General features: G+C 49.8%; 1 long non-coding RNA gene across 1 annotated transcript in view; it reads right to left on the bottom strand.

The window, feature by feature from the left end:
* LOC309853136 overlaps window positions 1–18,298 on the bottom strand; it is a 369,996-nt gene that overhangs the window by 306,687 nt on the left and 45,011 nt on the right. Inside the window, exon 3 of the long non-coding RNA XR_014305531.1 lies at window positions 8,946–9,099. This is a non-coding gene — a long non-coding RNA (uncharacterized lncRNA). The remainder of the gene's footprint in view (window positions 1–8,945; window positions 9,100–18,298) is intronic.

Raw genomic sequence — 18,298 nt, 5'->3', positions numbered from 1 at the left:
GGTGTCTGCAAAGTGCTTGGCACTCGGCACAGGCCCTTGTGACTACCAGCAGCTACCGTTCTCATTGTCACTGTTAGCAAAGCCACAACATCAGGGGTGGGTGCAAGGAGGCCCCAGCCCACACAAAGCCTCTTTGGTAATGAAATCACCTTGGGACAGACCACAGACAGTTACCTATTGGATAGCATGGGCAGACCCTGTTGCTGAAAGCCAGACCCACTGGGAGTTTTAATTTAAGGAAGACCCAAGGAGCTCACCCGTTTTTTGCACTTACAGCTTGAGGGAATCCTAACACCCAGGCCTGACCCTGGGGGCAGCTGATGGCCTTCCTTCCTTGAAGGTGTCCATACGGAGACAACACGACCCTTTCTGACAAGCAGGGAAAGGTCAATATCCATGGCGGGCAGGCCGCATCCTGATTTACAGAAGCAGAGAAGCCAGGAGGGTGCGGGAAAGTGGGATGGATGCTACAGGGCCTGGGGTACCCCATGGAGACCAGGACCCCTTACGACCTCAGAAGAGCACTTGCCCCAAGAAAAACACAAGAAAGTAGCAAAGCAACCCGACGGATGAGTCGAAGCTACCCCAGCCCAATGACACTCCCAGGACTGTGCCAGCCCATCTACGCTCTCAGAAGAGCTTCTCTTCCCTTTTCTTTTACAAAACTACAGTTGTAACAGCAGGATTCAAACTGTTTGAAGTCAGCTTGTTTACTGAACAAAGGTCTAGGTTTGGGAATTCCTGGACACCGTGAATAAAGGAGGAGGTGGTGTTTTTATTGCAAAGCCTTGGTGAAGAATTGGAGCTTCGCTACGGGGCCGGGGGCTGGCAACCTGGTGGCACAGGCCTGGTGGCCCAGGCAGCCTTCAGAGACAACAAGACCTGACTCCACCCCAAGCCAGGAAACTGGTACCTCTGTGCATGGGACATAGTGCAGATAAATCAACTCAACCTGGCACTCCTGACGTGGGCTGATAAGAACAGTGACAGCCTTCCCCACCCCATAATATGACAGCAATACGCCAACCTCATAGGGCCACTGCAAAGAGCACATACGTCAGCTTCTGTGAAATGCTGCTGAGCTCGTGTCTGGCCCCTCCCAGACTGTGACAAGCACATGTGCTAATATCGGGCTGCGTGCGACACCTGACATCACCACATAAGTGGGAAGCTCACTCAGGCTCAGCGGCGCAAAGGGGAGGTCCCTATCTGGGCCCAGTGTCTCGCCTGTGAACCAGGATAATAACTGTCCTGACCCCGGATTGCCCTTCTGAACCTCGGCGACACACGTTCTGGGAATCTGAGCACATGCACAGCACTCTGTGGCTCTCACGGCCGGAGAGAGTGATGTGTGACCTACAAGCGCCCCATCCTAGAGAAGACTGGTTGAGTGACTGCCAAAGGTCACCCGCTGGTAAACAGAATACCCAAGATTGGAGCCTCAGATGGTCTCTTCTCCACAGTCTGTATTTTCCCTCTTCAACCACCGCTCTTAGGGAAGCTTGGTCACTTCTCCCGTGAGGGCTTCAACCCTCAGGCCATATCAAGGTCTTTGAGGTTGGACTCCAACCAGCCTCTCCGACCCTACTGCCACCCATGTCCTCTGCTCCTCGAACAGGCACTATGCGTCCTCACCCTGGGGCCCTGAGTCGAGTTCTGCAGGTGCCTCTTCCAGAGCCTGGTCCAGACGCCCATGATCTACCTGCAGGACGTGCTTCTCCCTCCGCTGAGGTCTCCTGTCTGTTATTTCGGCGTTTCAGATCCTCCTGCATCTTGCTTCCAGGAGCATCCATCCTGCCGGACTGTGTGGGCTCTTAGCCCTGGACTCTGTGCTCATTCCCGTTCTGGCCATGGCCTTCACGCATGCAACCTAATGTTTCCCGGCTTTCGGGGGCGGGGAGGGAAACAGGTCACACGTTGACATTTGATTCATAGGAGATATCGCAGACATAGTTAACACTGTTAATTTTCCGAGCGATCCGGCTGCGAAGTGTTTGGCAAACTGTCCGTGATGAGTGTTTGACAGCCAGTCATGCTGGAAATTTGGGGCAGCAGATGGGTGTGGCTGGCAGCATATGGCTGAGTGTAGGTTCGGTGTTTATGCATTTTTACAAACTATGACTTTATATTTAAGCGTAAAGAAGGGAAGGAATTCGAAATTAAGTTGTGCACTTTGAGGAGTTGTGTTCATGCTTTTAAACGAGAAGCAAGTTGAGCGTTGCAGGCTGGGCCGGGGCGGGGGTGGCCATGGTGGTGAGCGGTGGGGCCTCGGGCTCTGGACCCACAACTGCCACCACCTGGGATGCGATCTTAGGCCAGGGAGTCCCTCTTTCAGAGTCTCTATTTTCTCAGCTGTCAAGTAAGGAAGTCACACTAGACTATGTTTGATGTCGAATGCCCGTTCAGTGGGGTTTAGATGCTGCTATTGGTCCTCTGGGACCATCGGGGAGGGAAAAAGCTTTGAGCACTCTTGGCCCTAGAACAACTTCTGTTGCTGACCAGGGGCCTAAATGTGATGGCCTGAGTCCCTGCATTTGCTGGTTCCCTTTGACAGATTCCAAACTATCTCTCCTGTAAGGAACACACTGACCCACAGGATCTGGGCTTTGAGGAAACAGATCAGATTCCATTTATTTTGTGGAAATATATCCGGGCCTTCGCTATCTGGTAACCCTCAGGATGAGGAGTAAAACTTGGCTCTTGGAAATCAGCCTGTCTGACAACTGCCTTGTTTTTGGTTGGAGAAAGTGAGGCCAAGGAAGGCAAGTGACTTACCCAAGGTCATAACAGGAGCAGGATAAAGCTGAGGCAAAGATCCTATCAGTTAGGGATTTCAGGGACTCCCTAACTGCCCACACTGTGTTGTGGAACTTCATGTAGGTGTGGCTGGGGTTGGGGAGAGATCCTGAGCCCTCTTAGGAGGAGGGGGTTGGATACAGAGCCAGGGGAACCCTTCATCCTGTCTCTCCTGAGGTCAAGCAGGTCAGAGCTGGAGGGCACTGGAGGATGTCTAGCCATCTGCTCTTCATACTGGAAGGAGCAGGCTGTGAGCCAGGAGCAGAAAAATCGTAACCCCAGTGATATTTGGAGGTGGGGGCCCTTTGGGAGGTAAGAAGGGCCAGCTGAGGTCATGAAGGTATGACCAGCATGATGAGAGTAATGCTCTTCTAAAAAGAGGAGGGGACAAGGATCTTGTTCTCTGCTCTCCACCTCTTGAGGACACAACAAGATGGCAGCTATCTGCAAACCAAGACAAGTGTTCTCTCCAGATACTGGATCCGCCAGCACCTTGATTTTGGACTTCCAGCCTCTAGAATGGTGAGCAATCAATGTTTGCTATTTAAGTCAACAAGTCTGTGGTCATTTGTCATAGCAGCCTGAGCTAAAACATTAACTTCATACAACCTTTTCACTCCATAAAAGAATAGACCAAAACCCAGACTAGGTAAGTGCCTTTGTCAAAGCCACACAGGACCCAGAACATTCAGTTGAACCATAAGTTTGTCTTTCTGCCCCACACCCTTTCTAGAGGGTCAGGAAATTCTACACCCTTATGGGCCCATCCAGAAAAGGCCAGAGCCAAGGCACGTATCTGCCAAGGCACTAGAATGCTTGAGTCAGGAGGGCTTGAAAGATTTCCTGTTTTTAAAAAACTGAAATCGAAAGCGCTGTCATTTTCTTTAAATACATTCTTTTGAATAAAACATCTATTCTTGATGCCAGCAGCAAGCTTCGAAACATGTTCAAGATGACATGATTGATAACAAGAAGGCTTCTTCAAGATGTTTCTAATTTCATCTTCCTGGTTAAAGAATGCGAACTTTCTAACATGATGTATGGTCTAATAAGAAGGTGTGCTTGAACTGAAGTTATTTATTTATGCTTCCATCTTTGACAGATGAATATTAACTACTGAGAAAATTGTAAAGCCAATTAGTAAAAGCTGAATAATGTCCACATGAGAATATGAGCACAGAAATACTAGTTATTTCGCATCCCAACACAGAGCCACAGACACTCCCTGCCTTCCTGTGAGAGGCTGTGGCCAGGCTGGGCGAAGTGGCTCCTCCCCTGCAGTGGGCTCTCCATTAAGCCTTGAAGATGGCCTAATGGGAGAGTGGATTCTGCGATGGCCAAGGGAAAGACAGCCCTGCTCCCGAATTCCCTCCATGTAACAGGACCTGTAGGAAAATCGCATTCCTGCTGGTGCTGCTACTCAGCCACTGACTTGCTCCCAGGAGTTGTGCATACTACAAATCTTTATTGAGCACATACTTTGTGCTAGGCACCAGAAATACGAAACCAGCATGGTCTCTGCCCTCAGGGGGCTTCCAGTCCAGAAGGCAATAAAAAGGCAGTATTGCACTACTGGGGGCCCTGTGAGTGAGCACATACACTGGGACAATGTGGCCCCCCCCACCTTTGAGTCGGCTTCATTGCTGAAGCTGAGAGAGGGAGGGGGAGGGGCGGGCGGCAGCTTCCAAAATTAACAAAAGGTTAATTTACCCAGCACATGCTGCTAATGTTGTGTTCTGCTTCTAGAAATGAAGAACAAACAACCTGAGATTTCACTTGAAGGCTGTAAATTATTCTTTCCCCCAGCACCCTGGGCACCAATCTGTCATCTTGCGTTTCAGAACCCATCGCTAATTTTTAATAATTTCTTCAAAACTACTTGCTCCATATTAATATAACAATACCATGATGCGACTCAAGAGAGCAGTGGCCTTTGAGAAGGATGTCCTCTCCTTCAGCCACCTCCTCAGTGCCCTGCATATTTAGCCAATGGTCAGATCTGCCCACAGACTGACCTGCATGTTTTTTTTGTCCACTGCAAGTACCTTGTGTTTAAAGGAAAAGCCCTCTCTCCAACCTGAACCAGCCACGGTAATTAAAAACCCAGCAGGGCTATCATTCCCCTTTATCCCCCGAGTCCCTGTGCCTTGCCTGGGCAGTATGGGAATGCATTTGCCATGGTGACTCACCCGCCACCCGAAGGCCCCAGAAGCTACAGCGGACTGCCAGAAGGAACAGAGATCAGACCTGGGGTGGCAGCATCCTAGCCCACCTGAGCTGAGAGGAACCTTGGGGATATTCCCATCTTCCTCCTTGATTTTTTTTCCTTTTCCAGAGAAGGAAAGTGCCTCTATCTACAGAGGAATGTCACACACACGGGAGTGTTAGGCCTGGGGCATGAACCCCCCCTGCTCTTGGCCACTAGGTCGTTCTGACCGAAGCACATGCTGTCCTACATGGGGGTTTGTGTGGGTGTGTACCTCCTCATCCCAGTTCAGTATCCTGGGATCTGGCACCCTAAACAAACTGCGGAATTCCTGGGAACTCTTGAAGAACCTGGCCCCATGTGTACGATGGGAAACGTTAGCAACTGTGGATGGGACATTCACACGTGTGGTTATGGATAGCCATTTCAAGACCCCCTCTGGACTAAGGTCTCTGGTGTTCCAGAGAAGAGTCCACAGAATTTAAATTCCTCCCCTAACATAAGTACAGAATTTGCAATGTTACAAAGTGCTTTCCTTGACCAAATTAATTAGCTTCTCTACATCCTCACCTAAAGAAATGCGAGAGGGCTAAGTACCCGGTTTCAGCCCCCAGAATCCAACCTTAAGTTTAATGCAAACATTGTTCTTCATTACTCAGTGGGGTCTTCTCTGAGAGGAAGTTCATTGTAATAGGATTTGGACAAACCCGCAGAATAATATTAAAACCATAAACTATATGGAAGTACATATGACGGCAGGCGGAGGGGTAAGTCAGGAACTCTGAGAAGTTATTATCATGCTCCAAATGTAGTGTCAAAGCATCTAACTACAACTCCCAATGTTAACTCTCAGTGTTTAGGCATCTTTATTTCCTGTCGGGAAAACAGTTATCTCTTGTCATGTCGGACCGCCTGAGTATCCATCTTACATCAAAGACAACAAACACATGTAATTTTATATGTTCCTGCATCCCATCATTTTAGTACAAAAGGACTTCAAATTCAAATTAATACACTTGTTCCGAATGCCAGTTTTGAAAACCTCAGCAGAGCAGTCAGGGAAGAACATTACATGACACCCAAGACTCGTCCTGCGTTTTTTTGTTGTTGTTTGTTTGTTTGATTGGTTTTGTTTTTTTTTTTTTTTTGGTAAGACTGAAAGGGAGAGAAAAAGTAATGTTTATCATTATAAATCACTTCTGAAAGTATAGAATTCTCCCTTTCATCATCATAATTTGGTGATCAGTTCCATTAACATGTTATTATCCGTTAGTGGGAAGTGAGACTTTATTTTTATTTTTTTTATTTGTCATGAAACTTGCAAAGAAATATGCCAAATATACCAACTGCACCTAAGTTCTTGGCATCATGCGGGTCTCCGGATTTGAGCTTTGGTGGCCCACCGGGACCAAAGAAATGCGGCAAAGAGGAAATGAGTCAGACAGAGAAGGAGAAATACTGTATGTTCTCACTTATGTGTAGAATCTGAAAAAGGCAAATTCATAGAAACAGAGTAGAATGGTGGTTTCCCAGGGCTACAGAGCAGGGGAAGAGGGGAGATGCTGGTCCAAGGGAACAAACCTCCAGTTAGAAGACAAGTAAGTTCTGGGGATCTAGTGTACAGTGTGACAATTATAGAGAGCAACACTGAATCATGCACTTGAAAGTTTCTAAGACTGTAGCTCTTCAATGTTTTCATCACAAGAAGAAACAGTACTTATGTAAGGTGATGGAGGCATTCCCTAACCCTACTGTGGTGATTACTTCCCAACATATAAATATGTCAGATCATTTTGTACACCGTAAACTTACACAGTATAACATGTCAGTTGTGTCTCGGTAAAGCTTCAGAGTGGGGAGATTTTTTTTTTTAAAGGAAGAGATTATACAGAGTTGAGTATCAGATGAAAAGGCTAAGGAAAGTTCCATGGAGGCAATGAACTTGGAGAACTTACTTCTCCTCATTCCGTCACTAACTGGTCCTCTTACTTGTAGGAACTTACATAATACCTTACTGTGATTCCTACTCCTCCTTTGCAAAGCCAGGGTAGTGGTGTCATACCCTTCACAGCGCTGTGGAACTAAATGGCTGGAAAACATTCACCGACAGCCTGGATTATAGTAAGTGCTCAATAAATGCGAGCTGTTTGTCCATTTATCACTTCTGAACACCTGAGAAGTCCTTCCCTTCTATATTTTCATCTCTCTTTGACATCTTCTCCTTTTGCCTTTCAAACATGAAAGTTACCAAAGTTCACGAGATTGTTAGATCAAAAATCTACGTGCATTATTGATTCTACTATTGATTCCAAATTGCCCTTCAAAAATACTAGTGTATTTTGCATTTGGTATACACAATGCTGACAAGAGAAACCAGTAAGTAATTTCAAGACCATGAAAAAGTCATTAAGTGTGTGTGAGCTTTCAGTATGTTATTTATTTTCAATGAAAGAAAAGACCATCATCTTGATAGCTATGAGAAGTGTTTCTGCCTAAGTGGAAATAAATTATTCTTGCTCACTCAACTCAAAAACATAGAAGAAATGGGGTGACGATACCAATGCTCCCCACATGCACATACACCTGACCTTGCCTATGTTCTCCTGAAAAACAAAAAGCATCAAACCGAGCTCCAGCATCGACCCTTACCATCTCGTTGAGCTGGTCTCCCCTTCCCTTCTCCCCTCGTCTCCCAGTTCAGAAGAGGCTCTCAATATACCACAGACCAGTCACTCCAGTGTGTCTGGACTCGAGCCTCTGATCGGTCTTCAATTTTTCACACGTCCGGTCCTCCCTCCCTGGACCATGCCTCCTGCACCCCCCGCCTCCCCCTCACGCCCTGAGAGATCCTGTCAGCACAAAAGCCCACTCCTGGGTCTCCGATCTGGAAACAAGAACCCTCTCTCCTGACCCCCCACACTCAACTTCCTTCACCCAGGAGGTTTCCTCCCACGGGGTCTGCTCCTAACCTTCTCTTAGCAGCTCACTCCACGGGGGTTTCTGAATCCACACCTCCTTAGGAGACTGGCCCCTGGAAGTTATGAGGAACCTCTCCTAGGCTCCGATTAGAGAGCTGGCATGCTCAGGGTTCCGCCCTCAGGCCCACTGGCAGACCTCGTCGGCTCTCCCTCCCACTCCCTCACACCTGGGCACGCAGACCCAGGCAGGCTTCAACCACAAGCACCTGCAACGGAGCGTGAGGCCCTTCCCGATCACCGGCATGTGCTCAGCTAACACAGGCACCAGACGCCTGGGGACTCCGTACCTCCTGGTAGCAGCCCTCACCCCTCGACTGTCAGGACTTGGGAGATAAATATCCCAGCTCACTCACCTTCTGTTGGGGATAAACTCGAGGTATGTTCTACAAGATCTACCAGAACCCCCATGCCAGGTTGAGCTCCAGTATGATTACTTAATGCTCCCTTAGTCAGGAAGACTGAGTTGTATCCCCTCCAAATGTCTCTGTTAAAGACCTCATACTCCTCACTCCCCCGAACCCCGCTATGGGAGGCCACAGTGAGGAGGTCGCCATCTGCAAGCCAGGAAGACAACCTTCACCACAAACTGACCATGCTGGCCCCCTGGTCCCAGGCCAGGGGGAGTAAACTGTGGATGTTCAAGCCCGCCAGTCTACGGTATGAATCCAGGGGTTCTGTGATTAGAATTAACAGACACCAAAGCCAGCTGATTAATGGAGAGGTCCAGGCTGGAGACAGAAACCCAGGAGGCCTCAGCCTCTGACCAAGTTGGTAACCAAAAGGGGGATAAGACACTACGTATCTCACAGGTGGCTACGAAGATTGAAATAGATACTTCATGTTGGTGGCAGAAACTAAGCTAAGACGAGAGAACTCACTTGCCTGGCATTTTTCTACCATTAAAGGTTGTTTTTATAAGATTTACAGACCCAGTAATAAAGGAGGAAGGTGAAGTCTAACTGTACCTTGATATTCAATTAGACAGAAGGACACTGATAAGCCTTCGAAATGCCAATGCCCATGAGCTCTCTTCAGTCGGAGTTTGGGGCCGCTTCTTCATCTCACGCTGGGGGCCGGTCTCCAGAACTCGTTTCCCTGGAATGATGCTCTCCGGGCTTCCTAACAGAAGGTAAAAGGGAGAGTGACTGGGGTTGATCCCCTAGAGGCAGAGCCTGTGGCAGGACCGAGGTACATGGAGTCAGTGAGGAGAGCTGCACGGGGCAGGGGAGGGGCCACGAAGGATGTGACCTCAAGCAGAGACGACCCTCACCCCTGGGGAAGCTCTGGAGCACAAATTGCACCAAAAGTTGGTCCCAGTTGGCAGAAGACCCGCCGCGCACGCTCTCCTTCGTCCGGTCAAGGGAGCGGACAGCCGGGACAGTTGCACGGAGACAGGCCGTCTCACGGAGAGCAATTCTGCAGGGAAGGGGCAGCCGTGAGTCATCAGCCTCCAAAGCTCCCAGCAGCAGGAAGGTGGCTGCACCTGCCCCTCCGAAAGGGGATCTGGGGAGAGGCCCAGGTCGGTCCACCACGGACAGATGGAGGGAGGGAAGAAGGACGGTTGTCGTGCCTGATGATCTGAAAGGTGCGCTAGAAGCCTTCATTCTCATTACGGCAACCTTCCCGAAAACCCTGCAGGGTCAGTGGGTGGGCATTACTCGTTCCAGCTTAGTGACGAGGAAAACAGGGAGAGTTCGTCCGAAATTTCGAAGGAACAGTGAAGGGACCCCCAACCCCCAGAAACAACCGACCAATACGAGAAAACTGTCCGATTAGTCCTTTTAAAAGACCAGCCCACAGGTCCCAGAAGGACCTCAAAACCCTAATTCTAGGATTAGGGAGAAGGCGTCAGACCTCAATTTCCTGTACTAGTCAAACTTTCCAGGCCTCAAGTTCCAAGTTTGTCAAATGGACGTGGCGTGAACTGACTGTGGTAGAGGAATGGCCTCCAAGGATGTCTACTCTCAGGCACCTGTGAACAGTACCTTACACGTGATGTAATTAAGATTCTTGAGGTAGAGATTATTCTGGACTATCTGGTGAATCCTTAATGTAATCTCAAATGTCCTTAGAGAAGCAAAGAGACATCTGCAACAGAAGAAAGAGCGTGTGACAACAGAAGCAGATTCAGAGAAAGAAGATACCAAATCTCTGTCTTGAAAGATGAAGAAAGGGCCCACGAGTCAGAGTACAGCAGCCTCCAGAAGCAGCAGAGGCAGGGAAATGGACTTTCCTGGAGCCTCTAGAAGGAACTGGCCAGCACTTCGATTTAGCCCCTTAAGACTCTCTTTGAATTTCTGACTTCCAGAAGTGAGAATAAATTTGAATTATTTCAAGCTACTGAAACAATTGTGACGGTTTGTTATGTGTTACACTGGACAACAGTTCACCCTTGAGAAAATCATGAAACTGCCTCCCACACTAATGCTCTCTGCAGGCCTGGTGAGGGGCCAGGAGCAAGGGGAGGTTGTAATTCCAGGTCCCCACACCCACAGGAGCCAGAGTCCACTGGTCTTGGAGGGATTCCTGAGTGTTTCCAGGGTACAACCCCCCCCCCCTAGCCAGGAGCCGGGCAGGAGAAGGAGTTTAGAGATGCCTGTGGATTGAATTCTGGGTGTTTGTAAATCAGGCAGCCTGGCTATGAATAAAATTAGTTTGAAGCGGGCCAGCAACAGGAGCTGGGCACCTACGGGAGGAGAGGCAGGCCTGCAGAATGAATGAGTGTGGTCCCAATGAACACAGCCAGCAACACTCGGGACCCCAGCTGAGAGCAGGAAAAGGGGCCGAGGAAGGGGAGATGTCCACCCACCTCTGCCACCAATGTGCCCTGTGACTTTAGACAAGTCTCCCCATCCTGCTCTCCAGGCCCCCATCTCCCAGTCCGTGACAGAAGGTATGTGAGCTGCGTAATGCCCAGGGAACCGGCCTTCTCTGATGCTGGGTTGCCCCACATTCTGGTCAGGCCTGCAGCTAGCCAGGCTGACCCCTGGGGACACTCAGGATTTATAGGCTCACAGAGCTTAAGGCTCAGGGAGAACAAGTCCTAGGACCTCCAAGAGATAGGCGCAAAAAGCAAGACGGAAATGCACTGTCAAAATATTTTATCTAAAGACAGACCCATGCGGCCTACAAAATGTGTGTTGCACACATACCTAAACCAAAAAAAAAAAAAAAACACACAGAATGGCACATGCCATATACACATACAGAAATAGGAGCAACCGTTGTCATCAGAAAATAGTGGACTGTTTCCTCGGATTGCAAGGGGATTAGAAAGGGGCCCGGGGCTCTGGAGCTTCCCCATGACAGCGCTGCCCAAGGATCTTCCAAAACTCCCTCTCGACCATCTGGGAAGAAAGAGACCTCTTAAGCAGTGTGGAGGGAAAGGGGTGTGTTATCTGCATCTATAGTAACCCCCAGTGGCCAGCTGGGGAGCTGAATTTGGAGAAGAAAATACCTGTTCAAGGTTAGGAAGCGACAAAGTCACTGAAATAGGATTCAACATCAGGACTACAGACCCCAAACCTCAAGCTTTTAGCCACCAGGCAAACTGCAGAGATGAATTCAGACAGTGTTCCCCGTAGTAGAACAATCTGGGTCATTGGCAGAAAGTTCCAGAGGTTGTGGCCAAAGCTTTGGAATGGTCATGGTAAGGAAGTCATCATATCCACCCCCAAACCAAATGTGCATTGCTCTCTCAAGGACAAAAACAAGGATGAAAGGACTGTCCTTCAGGAACCTCCAAGGTCAACAACAGGAACCAGCTCACTCTCAGAAAGGACTTCTTTATGGGTCAGAGCAGAAGCCGGAAAGGGCCAGCCAGAGATAGTGACTTCCCACAGAAGGGGTGTTTAATCAGAAGATCTTTCCAAAACCCGGACTTGACCCTGTCGGCCTCATCCCTGGTGTTTCAGGCCTTTCCCAATCTCATACACACCCCTTGGCCACCAGCATTTGCTCTACACAATGGAACTTCTTACCAAGTTCAGGCCTGTCAGCCTTTAAACCACACTGCTCCTGCTGAAATGTCCACGAGCCCTTTTTACTCCTCTCAGAGCTCCAAACGGTTTGGATCGATCTGCTCAAATACCTCTCCTTTGCCAGCCACAGCCCAAGCAGATTCAGGGACATAAGCTCGACACTCCCACACAATCACCTGTGTCTCTGCCTCCTTCCCCATCTCTTTGGGGCTCATCCACAGCAATAACTCTGCTCCCGCATTGCCTCGCATCCTGCCTAACTCCACGTAGGCCTCTATTACAGTTTTGTACCACGGTAACTGACTTCTGGGGTTTTCATCCCTAAGTCAAGCTTGCTGCCTTCCCGCCTTCCGGGAGAGAAAACCAGCACACCCACGACACCGCTCCCGAGAGCTCTGAACGCGAAGGCAGAAAGCCGCCCCTACCCTGCCAGGAAGCGTGTGGTTGGTAGCTCTAATCAGGTCACCTTTGAAGCTGAGACCACAATGATTTTATTTTCAAAAATTAAAAAGCCCAAGGAAGAAACAATCAAGAAGCTCAGTTAGGGACATCTGGGCTCGGAAATCATAGAAGTCAGTGATATTTTAAAAATAAGACTTTCCCAATTCTCAAGGGACCCCCTGAGGTTCCCTGGTATCCAACCACTTGCACTTCCTCCCCCTCCTGGAGATGGAGACACATGTAGCCGGCCTCCCTCTGCGCCTGTGCCAAAGCCAGTCCTCTGGCACATGGCCGCCGGGCCAGATGCTTAGCATTTCTTCAAGCAGGATATAGTTCCACTCCTTCCTGAGGACAGGAACATGGGGGCTGGCCCTCGGTGAAGAACACACGATGGATGGAACCAACAGCCCCCTTTCTTCCAAGGAAATGTGCGTGAAGAGCCTCCCAGGACCCCTGACGGAAGCCAATTCCAACAGAATTTCTCTGACCAAGTCCTCCCCTGGAACAGCCCAGTAAACTCTCATGGGGACACATAGACACAACCAGGGATAACCTCCAAGTGGAGAGCATCGGACTCAAGACTAATTCAAACTCCTCACGCTTGTACAGAGCTCTGTTGTTTGCAAATGGCTTGCATGCACCCCCTTTCAGGGTGTCAGGGAAGACACCGTTGGCCTCTCCCTGCTTTACATGCAGAGCCCAAGTCCCAGAGAATGGGAGGCGAACTTCCCAGCCGGCTCCCTGACTGCCAACTTCACGGTCTCCTGAGGGTGCCTAAGCCTTAAGAGTTACCGCCCGCAGCAGCCTTTAGCCAGCTCTCCAGCATGGAAGAAGAGCTCAGTGAGTGTTTCCCTGAGCTCAGTTTGATTTTCTTTCTGCTGTGAAACAAAGAAAAGATGGCTCTTGGTATTGGTGCTAATCTATTTTAGGGAGCACAAGCTAAGGCATTCAGATGGCGGGGTGGGGGGCATCCTGAGTGCCCCCACATAAGCCCCAGCAGAGGCACGCACACATCTCGGGCACAAAGCCAACTGCACTTCTGTTGCCCCAGAACAATCCCCCTTCCCCGTGGGGATCACACAGCTGCCAAGGGCCAAGAGCACGTTTTGAACCCAGGCCATCTGCCCGCAAAGTCCCGGCATCATCTCCCAGAGGGGGCTTGACCTGCTGCCCATCTCAGCCCCCGATCTCCTTTTCTCAGGGTCCCTTTCAACACTGAGGCTCCATCTCTCAGCTGTGGCATCTGTATCTTGCCACTCGCCATGGAAATCGTGCGGGGTTGACTTTCTATTTGTCATCTTTACCTTACGAGAAATGAGTGTGAGTCACACATTAGCTGGCCCAGGAGGACGTGGGTTTTCAACTGTCCAAAGCCTCATGAGCACAGATCCTCAGGAGTCACTTGGAAGTCTACACTGCAAGATGTACCAACAGCCCACACTCACTGCAGAGAAACAGAGGGAGGCAGTGCAGGCAGAGGACCGACTGGTTCCAAAGAGGCGAGGCACAGCCGCAGTCTGGTCCCCAGGCCATGCGGCCTCCCACACATCCCGAGCCTTCCCGTTGGAGGGAGGAGGGTGCCGGGCCTGCTTGCTTCCATCACTCCAATACTCCTGTGGGAGGGACGGCAGGAACTCCTCAGCCCTGTCTTCTCCTTCCACGTGACCGTGCAGAAGGCCACTGACCACCCACAGTCCCGTCATACCAGGGCTGGCCCACACGTGTCAATCAGGAGAAGCCAGGTGGACCCCCCACTCAGTAGCTTGTCCCCACAAACAGTCTGTCACCTGTACTATTATGTTCAGGGCAGGGTTTCTGCTCATCACTGTTCCTGTGGCAGGAGAGGCAAAGGTAGCCCCTAAAACTTCTGCCAGCATGATATACTCAGCTTCCCTTATATTTCATTGGCCCCAAGCAAATCAGAGGCCCTGCCTAATTTTAAGGAGTCAAAAACACAGTTCTACAATTTACCCAGAGGCAAAGAGCAAATATTTGGTGCACAGCATGAAGGACTACCAAGCCATGAGAGTAGAAAAAATGACAATGATAAAACATTACAAGACGCGGACATTTATTGGTATTTACCATACACCAGGCACTGGGCTAAGTGCTCTGTATCCATTATTTAATATTGCCCACAAGACAGATGTCACCATCAGCCTGAATTTATAGGTAAAGAAATGGAGGTTCATGAGTTCAAGGGACTGGCCCAAGGTCAGCTGGTACAGGGTAGATCCAGGACTTAAACCCAGGACCAGAACCCTAAGGTGCTAAGCCCATGCTGTCAATCTTTCCACTACCCCGCTCCCACATATATTTAGGGACACACAGGAAAGTCAAAAGACAACTATGCCGACTTTGAGGCCATAGTCTGAAACACTCCCTTTTTATCTTACCGTCAAGCGACGGAGCCCTGGCATGTATAGCCAGTGGCCGGTAGCCCAGACCCAGGAGGAAAGCCCCTTTGTTGACTCAAACCAGTTCAGATGTGCCGATCATCCAACCAGCTTGCCGCAGAGTGCGGGAACGGGACTGCTAGCTCACCGAATTCTCGTGCCTCTCACGGGCACATCCCACCTGCCCCATTCTGCAGCTGAGTAATTCAAGGCCTACAACAAATGAGAGCAGGACTGTGAGCCCAGATCTGCTGGCTCTCAGGCACGAGATGACCAACAAAGACCTCTTTGTGGGGAGGCCGGCCCGGGGATGGGGGTGGCCGGAGAAAAACCAGCTCAGGGTGGGAGTCCCTGAGTCCCCATAAATGTGGGCGTGCTTCTCCAGGCCAGCCCCTTCCTTTCTCAGAACCAGAAGGAGGGAGCCCTACACATGGTGGGCTCTGACAGATCACTCCTTCCTCTTAACGAAAGGCAGTTGTGCCTCTAGGAGTCCTCTGGAGAAGGCAGACATGTCCCCACCGGGCAACCCAGGGCAAAAAAAGCATGTGGACCTTTGGAGTCCCGTGCAGAGGCCATCTCTACCATGGGGAAGCCATGTGACTTTAGGCAAGTCACTTAACCTCCTGAGCCCAGGTTTCCACAAGATAACAGAGCAGGGCAGGCTCTTCCTGCAGGTTTCACCCCTGGCCTTGTTTCAGAAACTATTCTCTGATGAACTCAAGCCAAGGTCTTGGGGTGGAAGAAGGTAAGTGGGAGAGTCAGTGAGTGAAACTCCATGGGATGGCAGAAGGCAGTTCATGCTTATGAGCCACTTCTACACGCTGGGGGTCGCACGGAGCGTGCTACCCTCCCCAGTGCCTGTGACTGTCTCTACCACCTCATGAAAGAAGAACCCCTGTTATCCACAGGGGGCCCAGCAGGAATCAACAGAAGCCAGAGGAGCCCCCCGGGCCAGTAAGGGCCAGAGTCTGTGTGTTAGGGGGATTAACAGCACGTAGGAGAGTGTGACTACAGGCCAGCCAGTGTGAAGGGATACTTTTTACAATTCCTTTGGTTTTTATTCCAATCACAAAAATAATTTAAAACTATAACAAATTGGGGGCACCTGAGTGGCTCAGTGGGTTAAAGCCTCGGCCTTCGGCTCAGGTCGTGATCCCAGGGTCCTGGGATCGAGCCCCATATCGGGCTCTCTGCTTGCCAGGGAGCCTGCTTCCCATCTCTTTCTCTGCCTGCCTCTCTGCCTGCTTGTGATCTCTCTCTCTCTCTCTCTCTCTCTCTCTCTCTGTCAAATAAATAAATAAATAATCTTTAAAAAAAAAAAAACCAAAACTATAACAAATTGAAATAATACAGAGACGTACAAGATACCGCTGTGTATCTCATCCCTTCTCCGCCACTGCTACCCCAAACAGGCATAAGCTCTGTTAACATTTCCATGAGGTTCCTTCTAAATGTTCTCTATGCTTCTAGGTAGGATTTTTCCAAAGAAGGATTTGTTCATCATTTCTTTACGGGCTGCTGACAATAGTAACAATAATAGTAGGCATATTTGTAGAGCACTTCCTGGGGCTGGGTTCTGTCCCAGGTGGTGGGAACAGCTGTGAACAAGAAGCCTGGACCCTGTTCTGGTGGGACATAAGTCACACTCTGCAACTTGCTTTAACCTTCACTTACCAACACATGATGGACCATCATCCAAATCCTCACCATAAAGCTAATACACTTTTTTAAATGGAACATTTTGTTGTATTTTGTATATTGCCCTTGATTCAACCAGCCTCCTACTAATGAATGGTTATTTCCAATTTTTTGTTTTTACCAAAAAAAAAAAAAAATCCACATATTTAATGCACTCATGCAAGTATTTACATAAATGTTACAGATTCCTCCAATGTAAATATTTATTCTACCCAGACAATGCCAAAGTACTTTCCAAAAAGAAGTTTGGGCCAGTGTACTCTCCCATGGATAGTAGACAGGAATGTCATTTTGTAGCAACCTTGACAGCACTGGGTTTTATTGAGTTCTTAGATTTTTGCCAACATTAAGGGGAAAACACAGATTTCATTTTTGTTTTAGTGTTAAGGGTTCTCTAATACCAAACTCGGTCATCTGTAGAGAGAAGCAGGAGGGGGTGACGTTTTGGGGTGTGGATGGAAGGTTCTAAGCAGGATTTGGGGGACAGCCTGCCCACCTGGGTACTAGGCAGGAAAAGCAGCCATGGTTCTCCATTTCCTTCTCTACAGAACTAAACTCTTCATCGAAAGGGCACATCCTGACCTTGAAAATTCCCCTGTTTGGCTTCCCATTAATGGGCACCTCACCTGCTAACGAGGATTAATGGCCTCCATCCTCCGCAATGATGAGGAAAGCTGAACTCGAAGAAGAACTGGGTTCAGGCAGGGGGATACACAACAGTTGTCCCCTACACAAAGCACTGCAGCAGCAGACCTGCAGTTTCTACTTCCTGATGCTCACGAGGATGGGGGCGATGCCCTGGTCCCCAAGGGCAGGGCTCAGGGCTGGCCTGTCCATTTCCCTGCCAGGGGCTCTTGCACTGAGACATGCCACATTGTTGGTGCCCAAGCAATACTTGCTGGTACGGCCTGATTCCCGACAAGTATTAACAGCACCTGGAATTCACAAATGGCGGCTGAGCCCCTGCAAATGACCGTTCTCACCAGGGAAGGGACGTGGGAGCCCGCTCGGAAGAGAGAACAAATCAGTGTGGGTAGAACTTCCCACTACTGGAGCAGCAGTGGGGGTCTGTCCCGGGAGGCACTCTGCACAGGTGAGACTGGGGAATGGGGAAGATCTGGATAAACAGAGGGAAGAGAAGCGAGCACAGCAGGCAGAGGGAGGACACAGGGCAGGACAAAAGTCCTCAAGCAGCACCCGGTGCCCTGTCAGTGCTCCCCCGGGATGTGTCAGAGTCTCTCCTGCCACTCAAGGAGAACCACTGTGAACTATTCAACACTGTGGCCGGCCCGGACATTACAGCCTGCAACCGTGGGGGTCTTTATACCATGGCCATCAGCAAGTACTGAAATCCAGCTGGCTTCCCAGCACACGGCTGTTTATAAATGTGCACTATTATTATAGGAAACCACAAAGGGGCTGAAGCAGGAGGGCGACGCGGTCAGGTTTGCATTTGGGAAGGGGTCATTCCAGGGCCAGCGTGGGAGGGACGGTTTTAGACAGGAGGAGACGCAGAGAGACAGCAAGGAGGCTCCTCCGCTCGGCCAGGCGAGTGATGTGGAAAGGCGCCAAGGGACAGATTCTGTTGAAGAGGTAGAACTGATGCCTTGGCAGAGGTGGGGTGTGGGGGAGGGGGGGAAAGGGAACCAACCGCCAAGGCCATTTGAGCTTGAAAGGATGAAAAAAGCCTTTTTCCACTTGGCAAACGTCTGACCTTCTCTGTCTGATTTCCTTCCACCCGAAGAAGAAAGAAAATCTGTGGAATGGGTTCTAGAAAACCCAGAGGGGCTGGTCTGGCATAAG

The sequence above is a fragment of the Mustela nivalis genome (assembly GCF_964662115.1).
Source record: "Mustela nivalis genome assembly, chromosome: 18".
Lineage (NCBI taxonomy): Eukaryota > Metazoa > Chordata > Mammalia > Carnivora > Mustelidae > Mustela > Mustela nivalis.
Note: the sequence above shows the minus strand (reverse complement) of the source record. Positions and strands in the feature narration are given on the sequence as shown.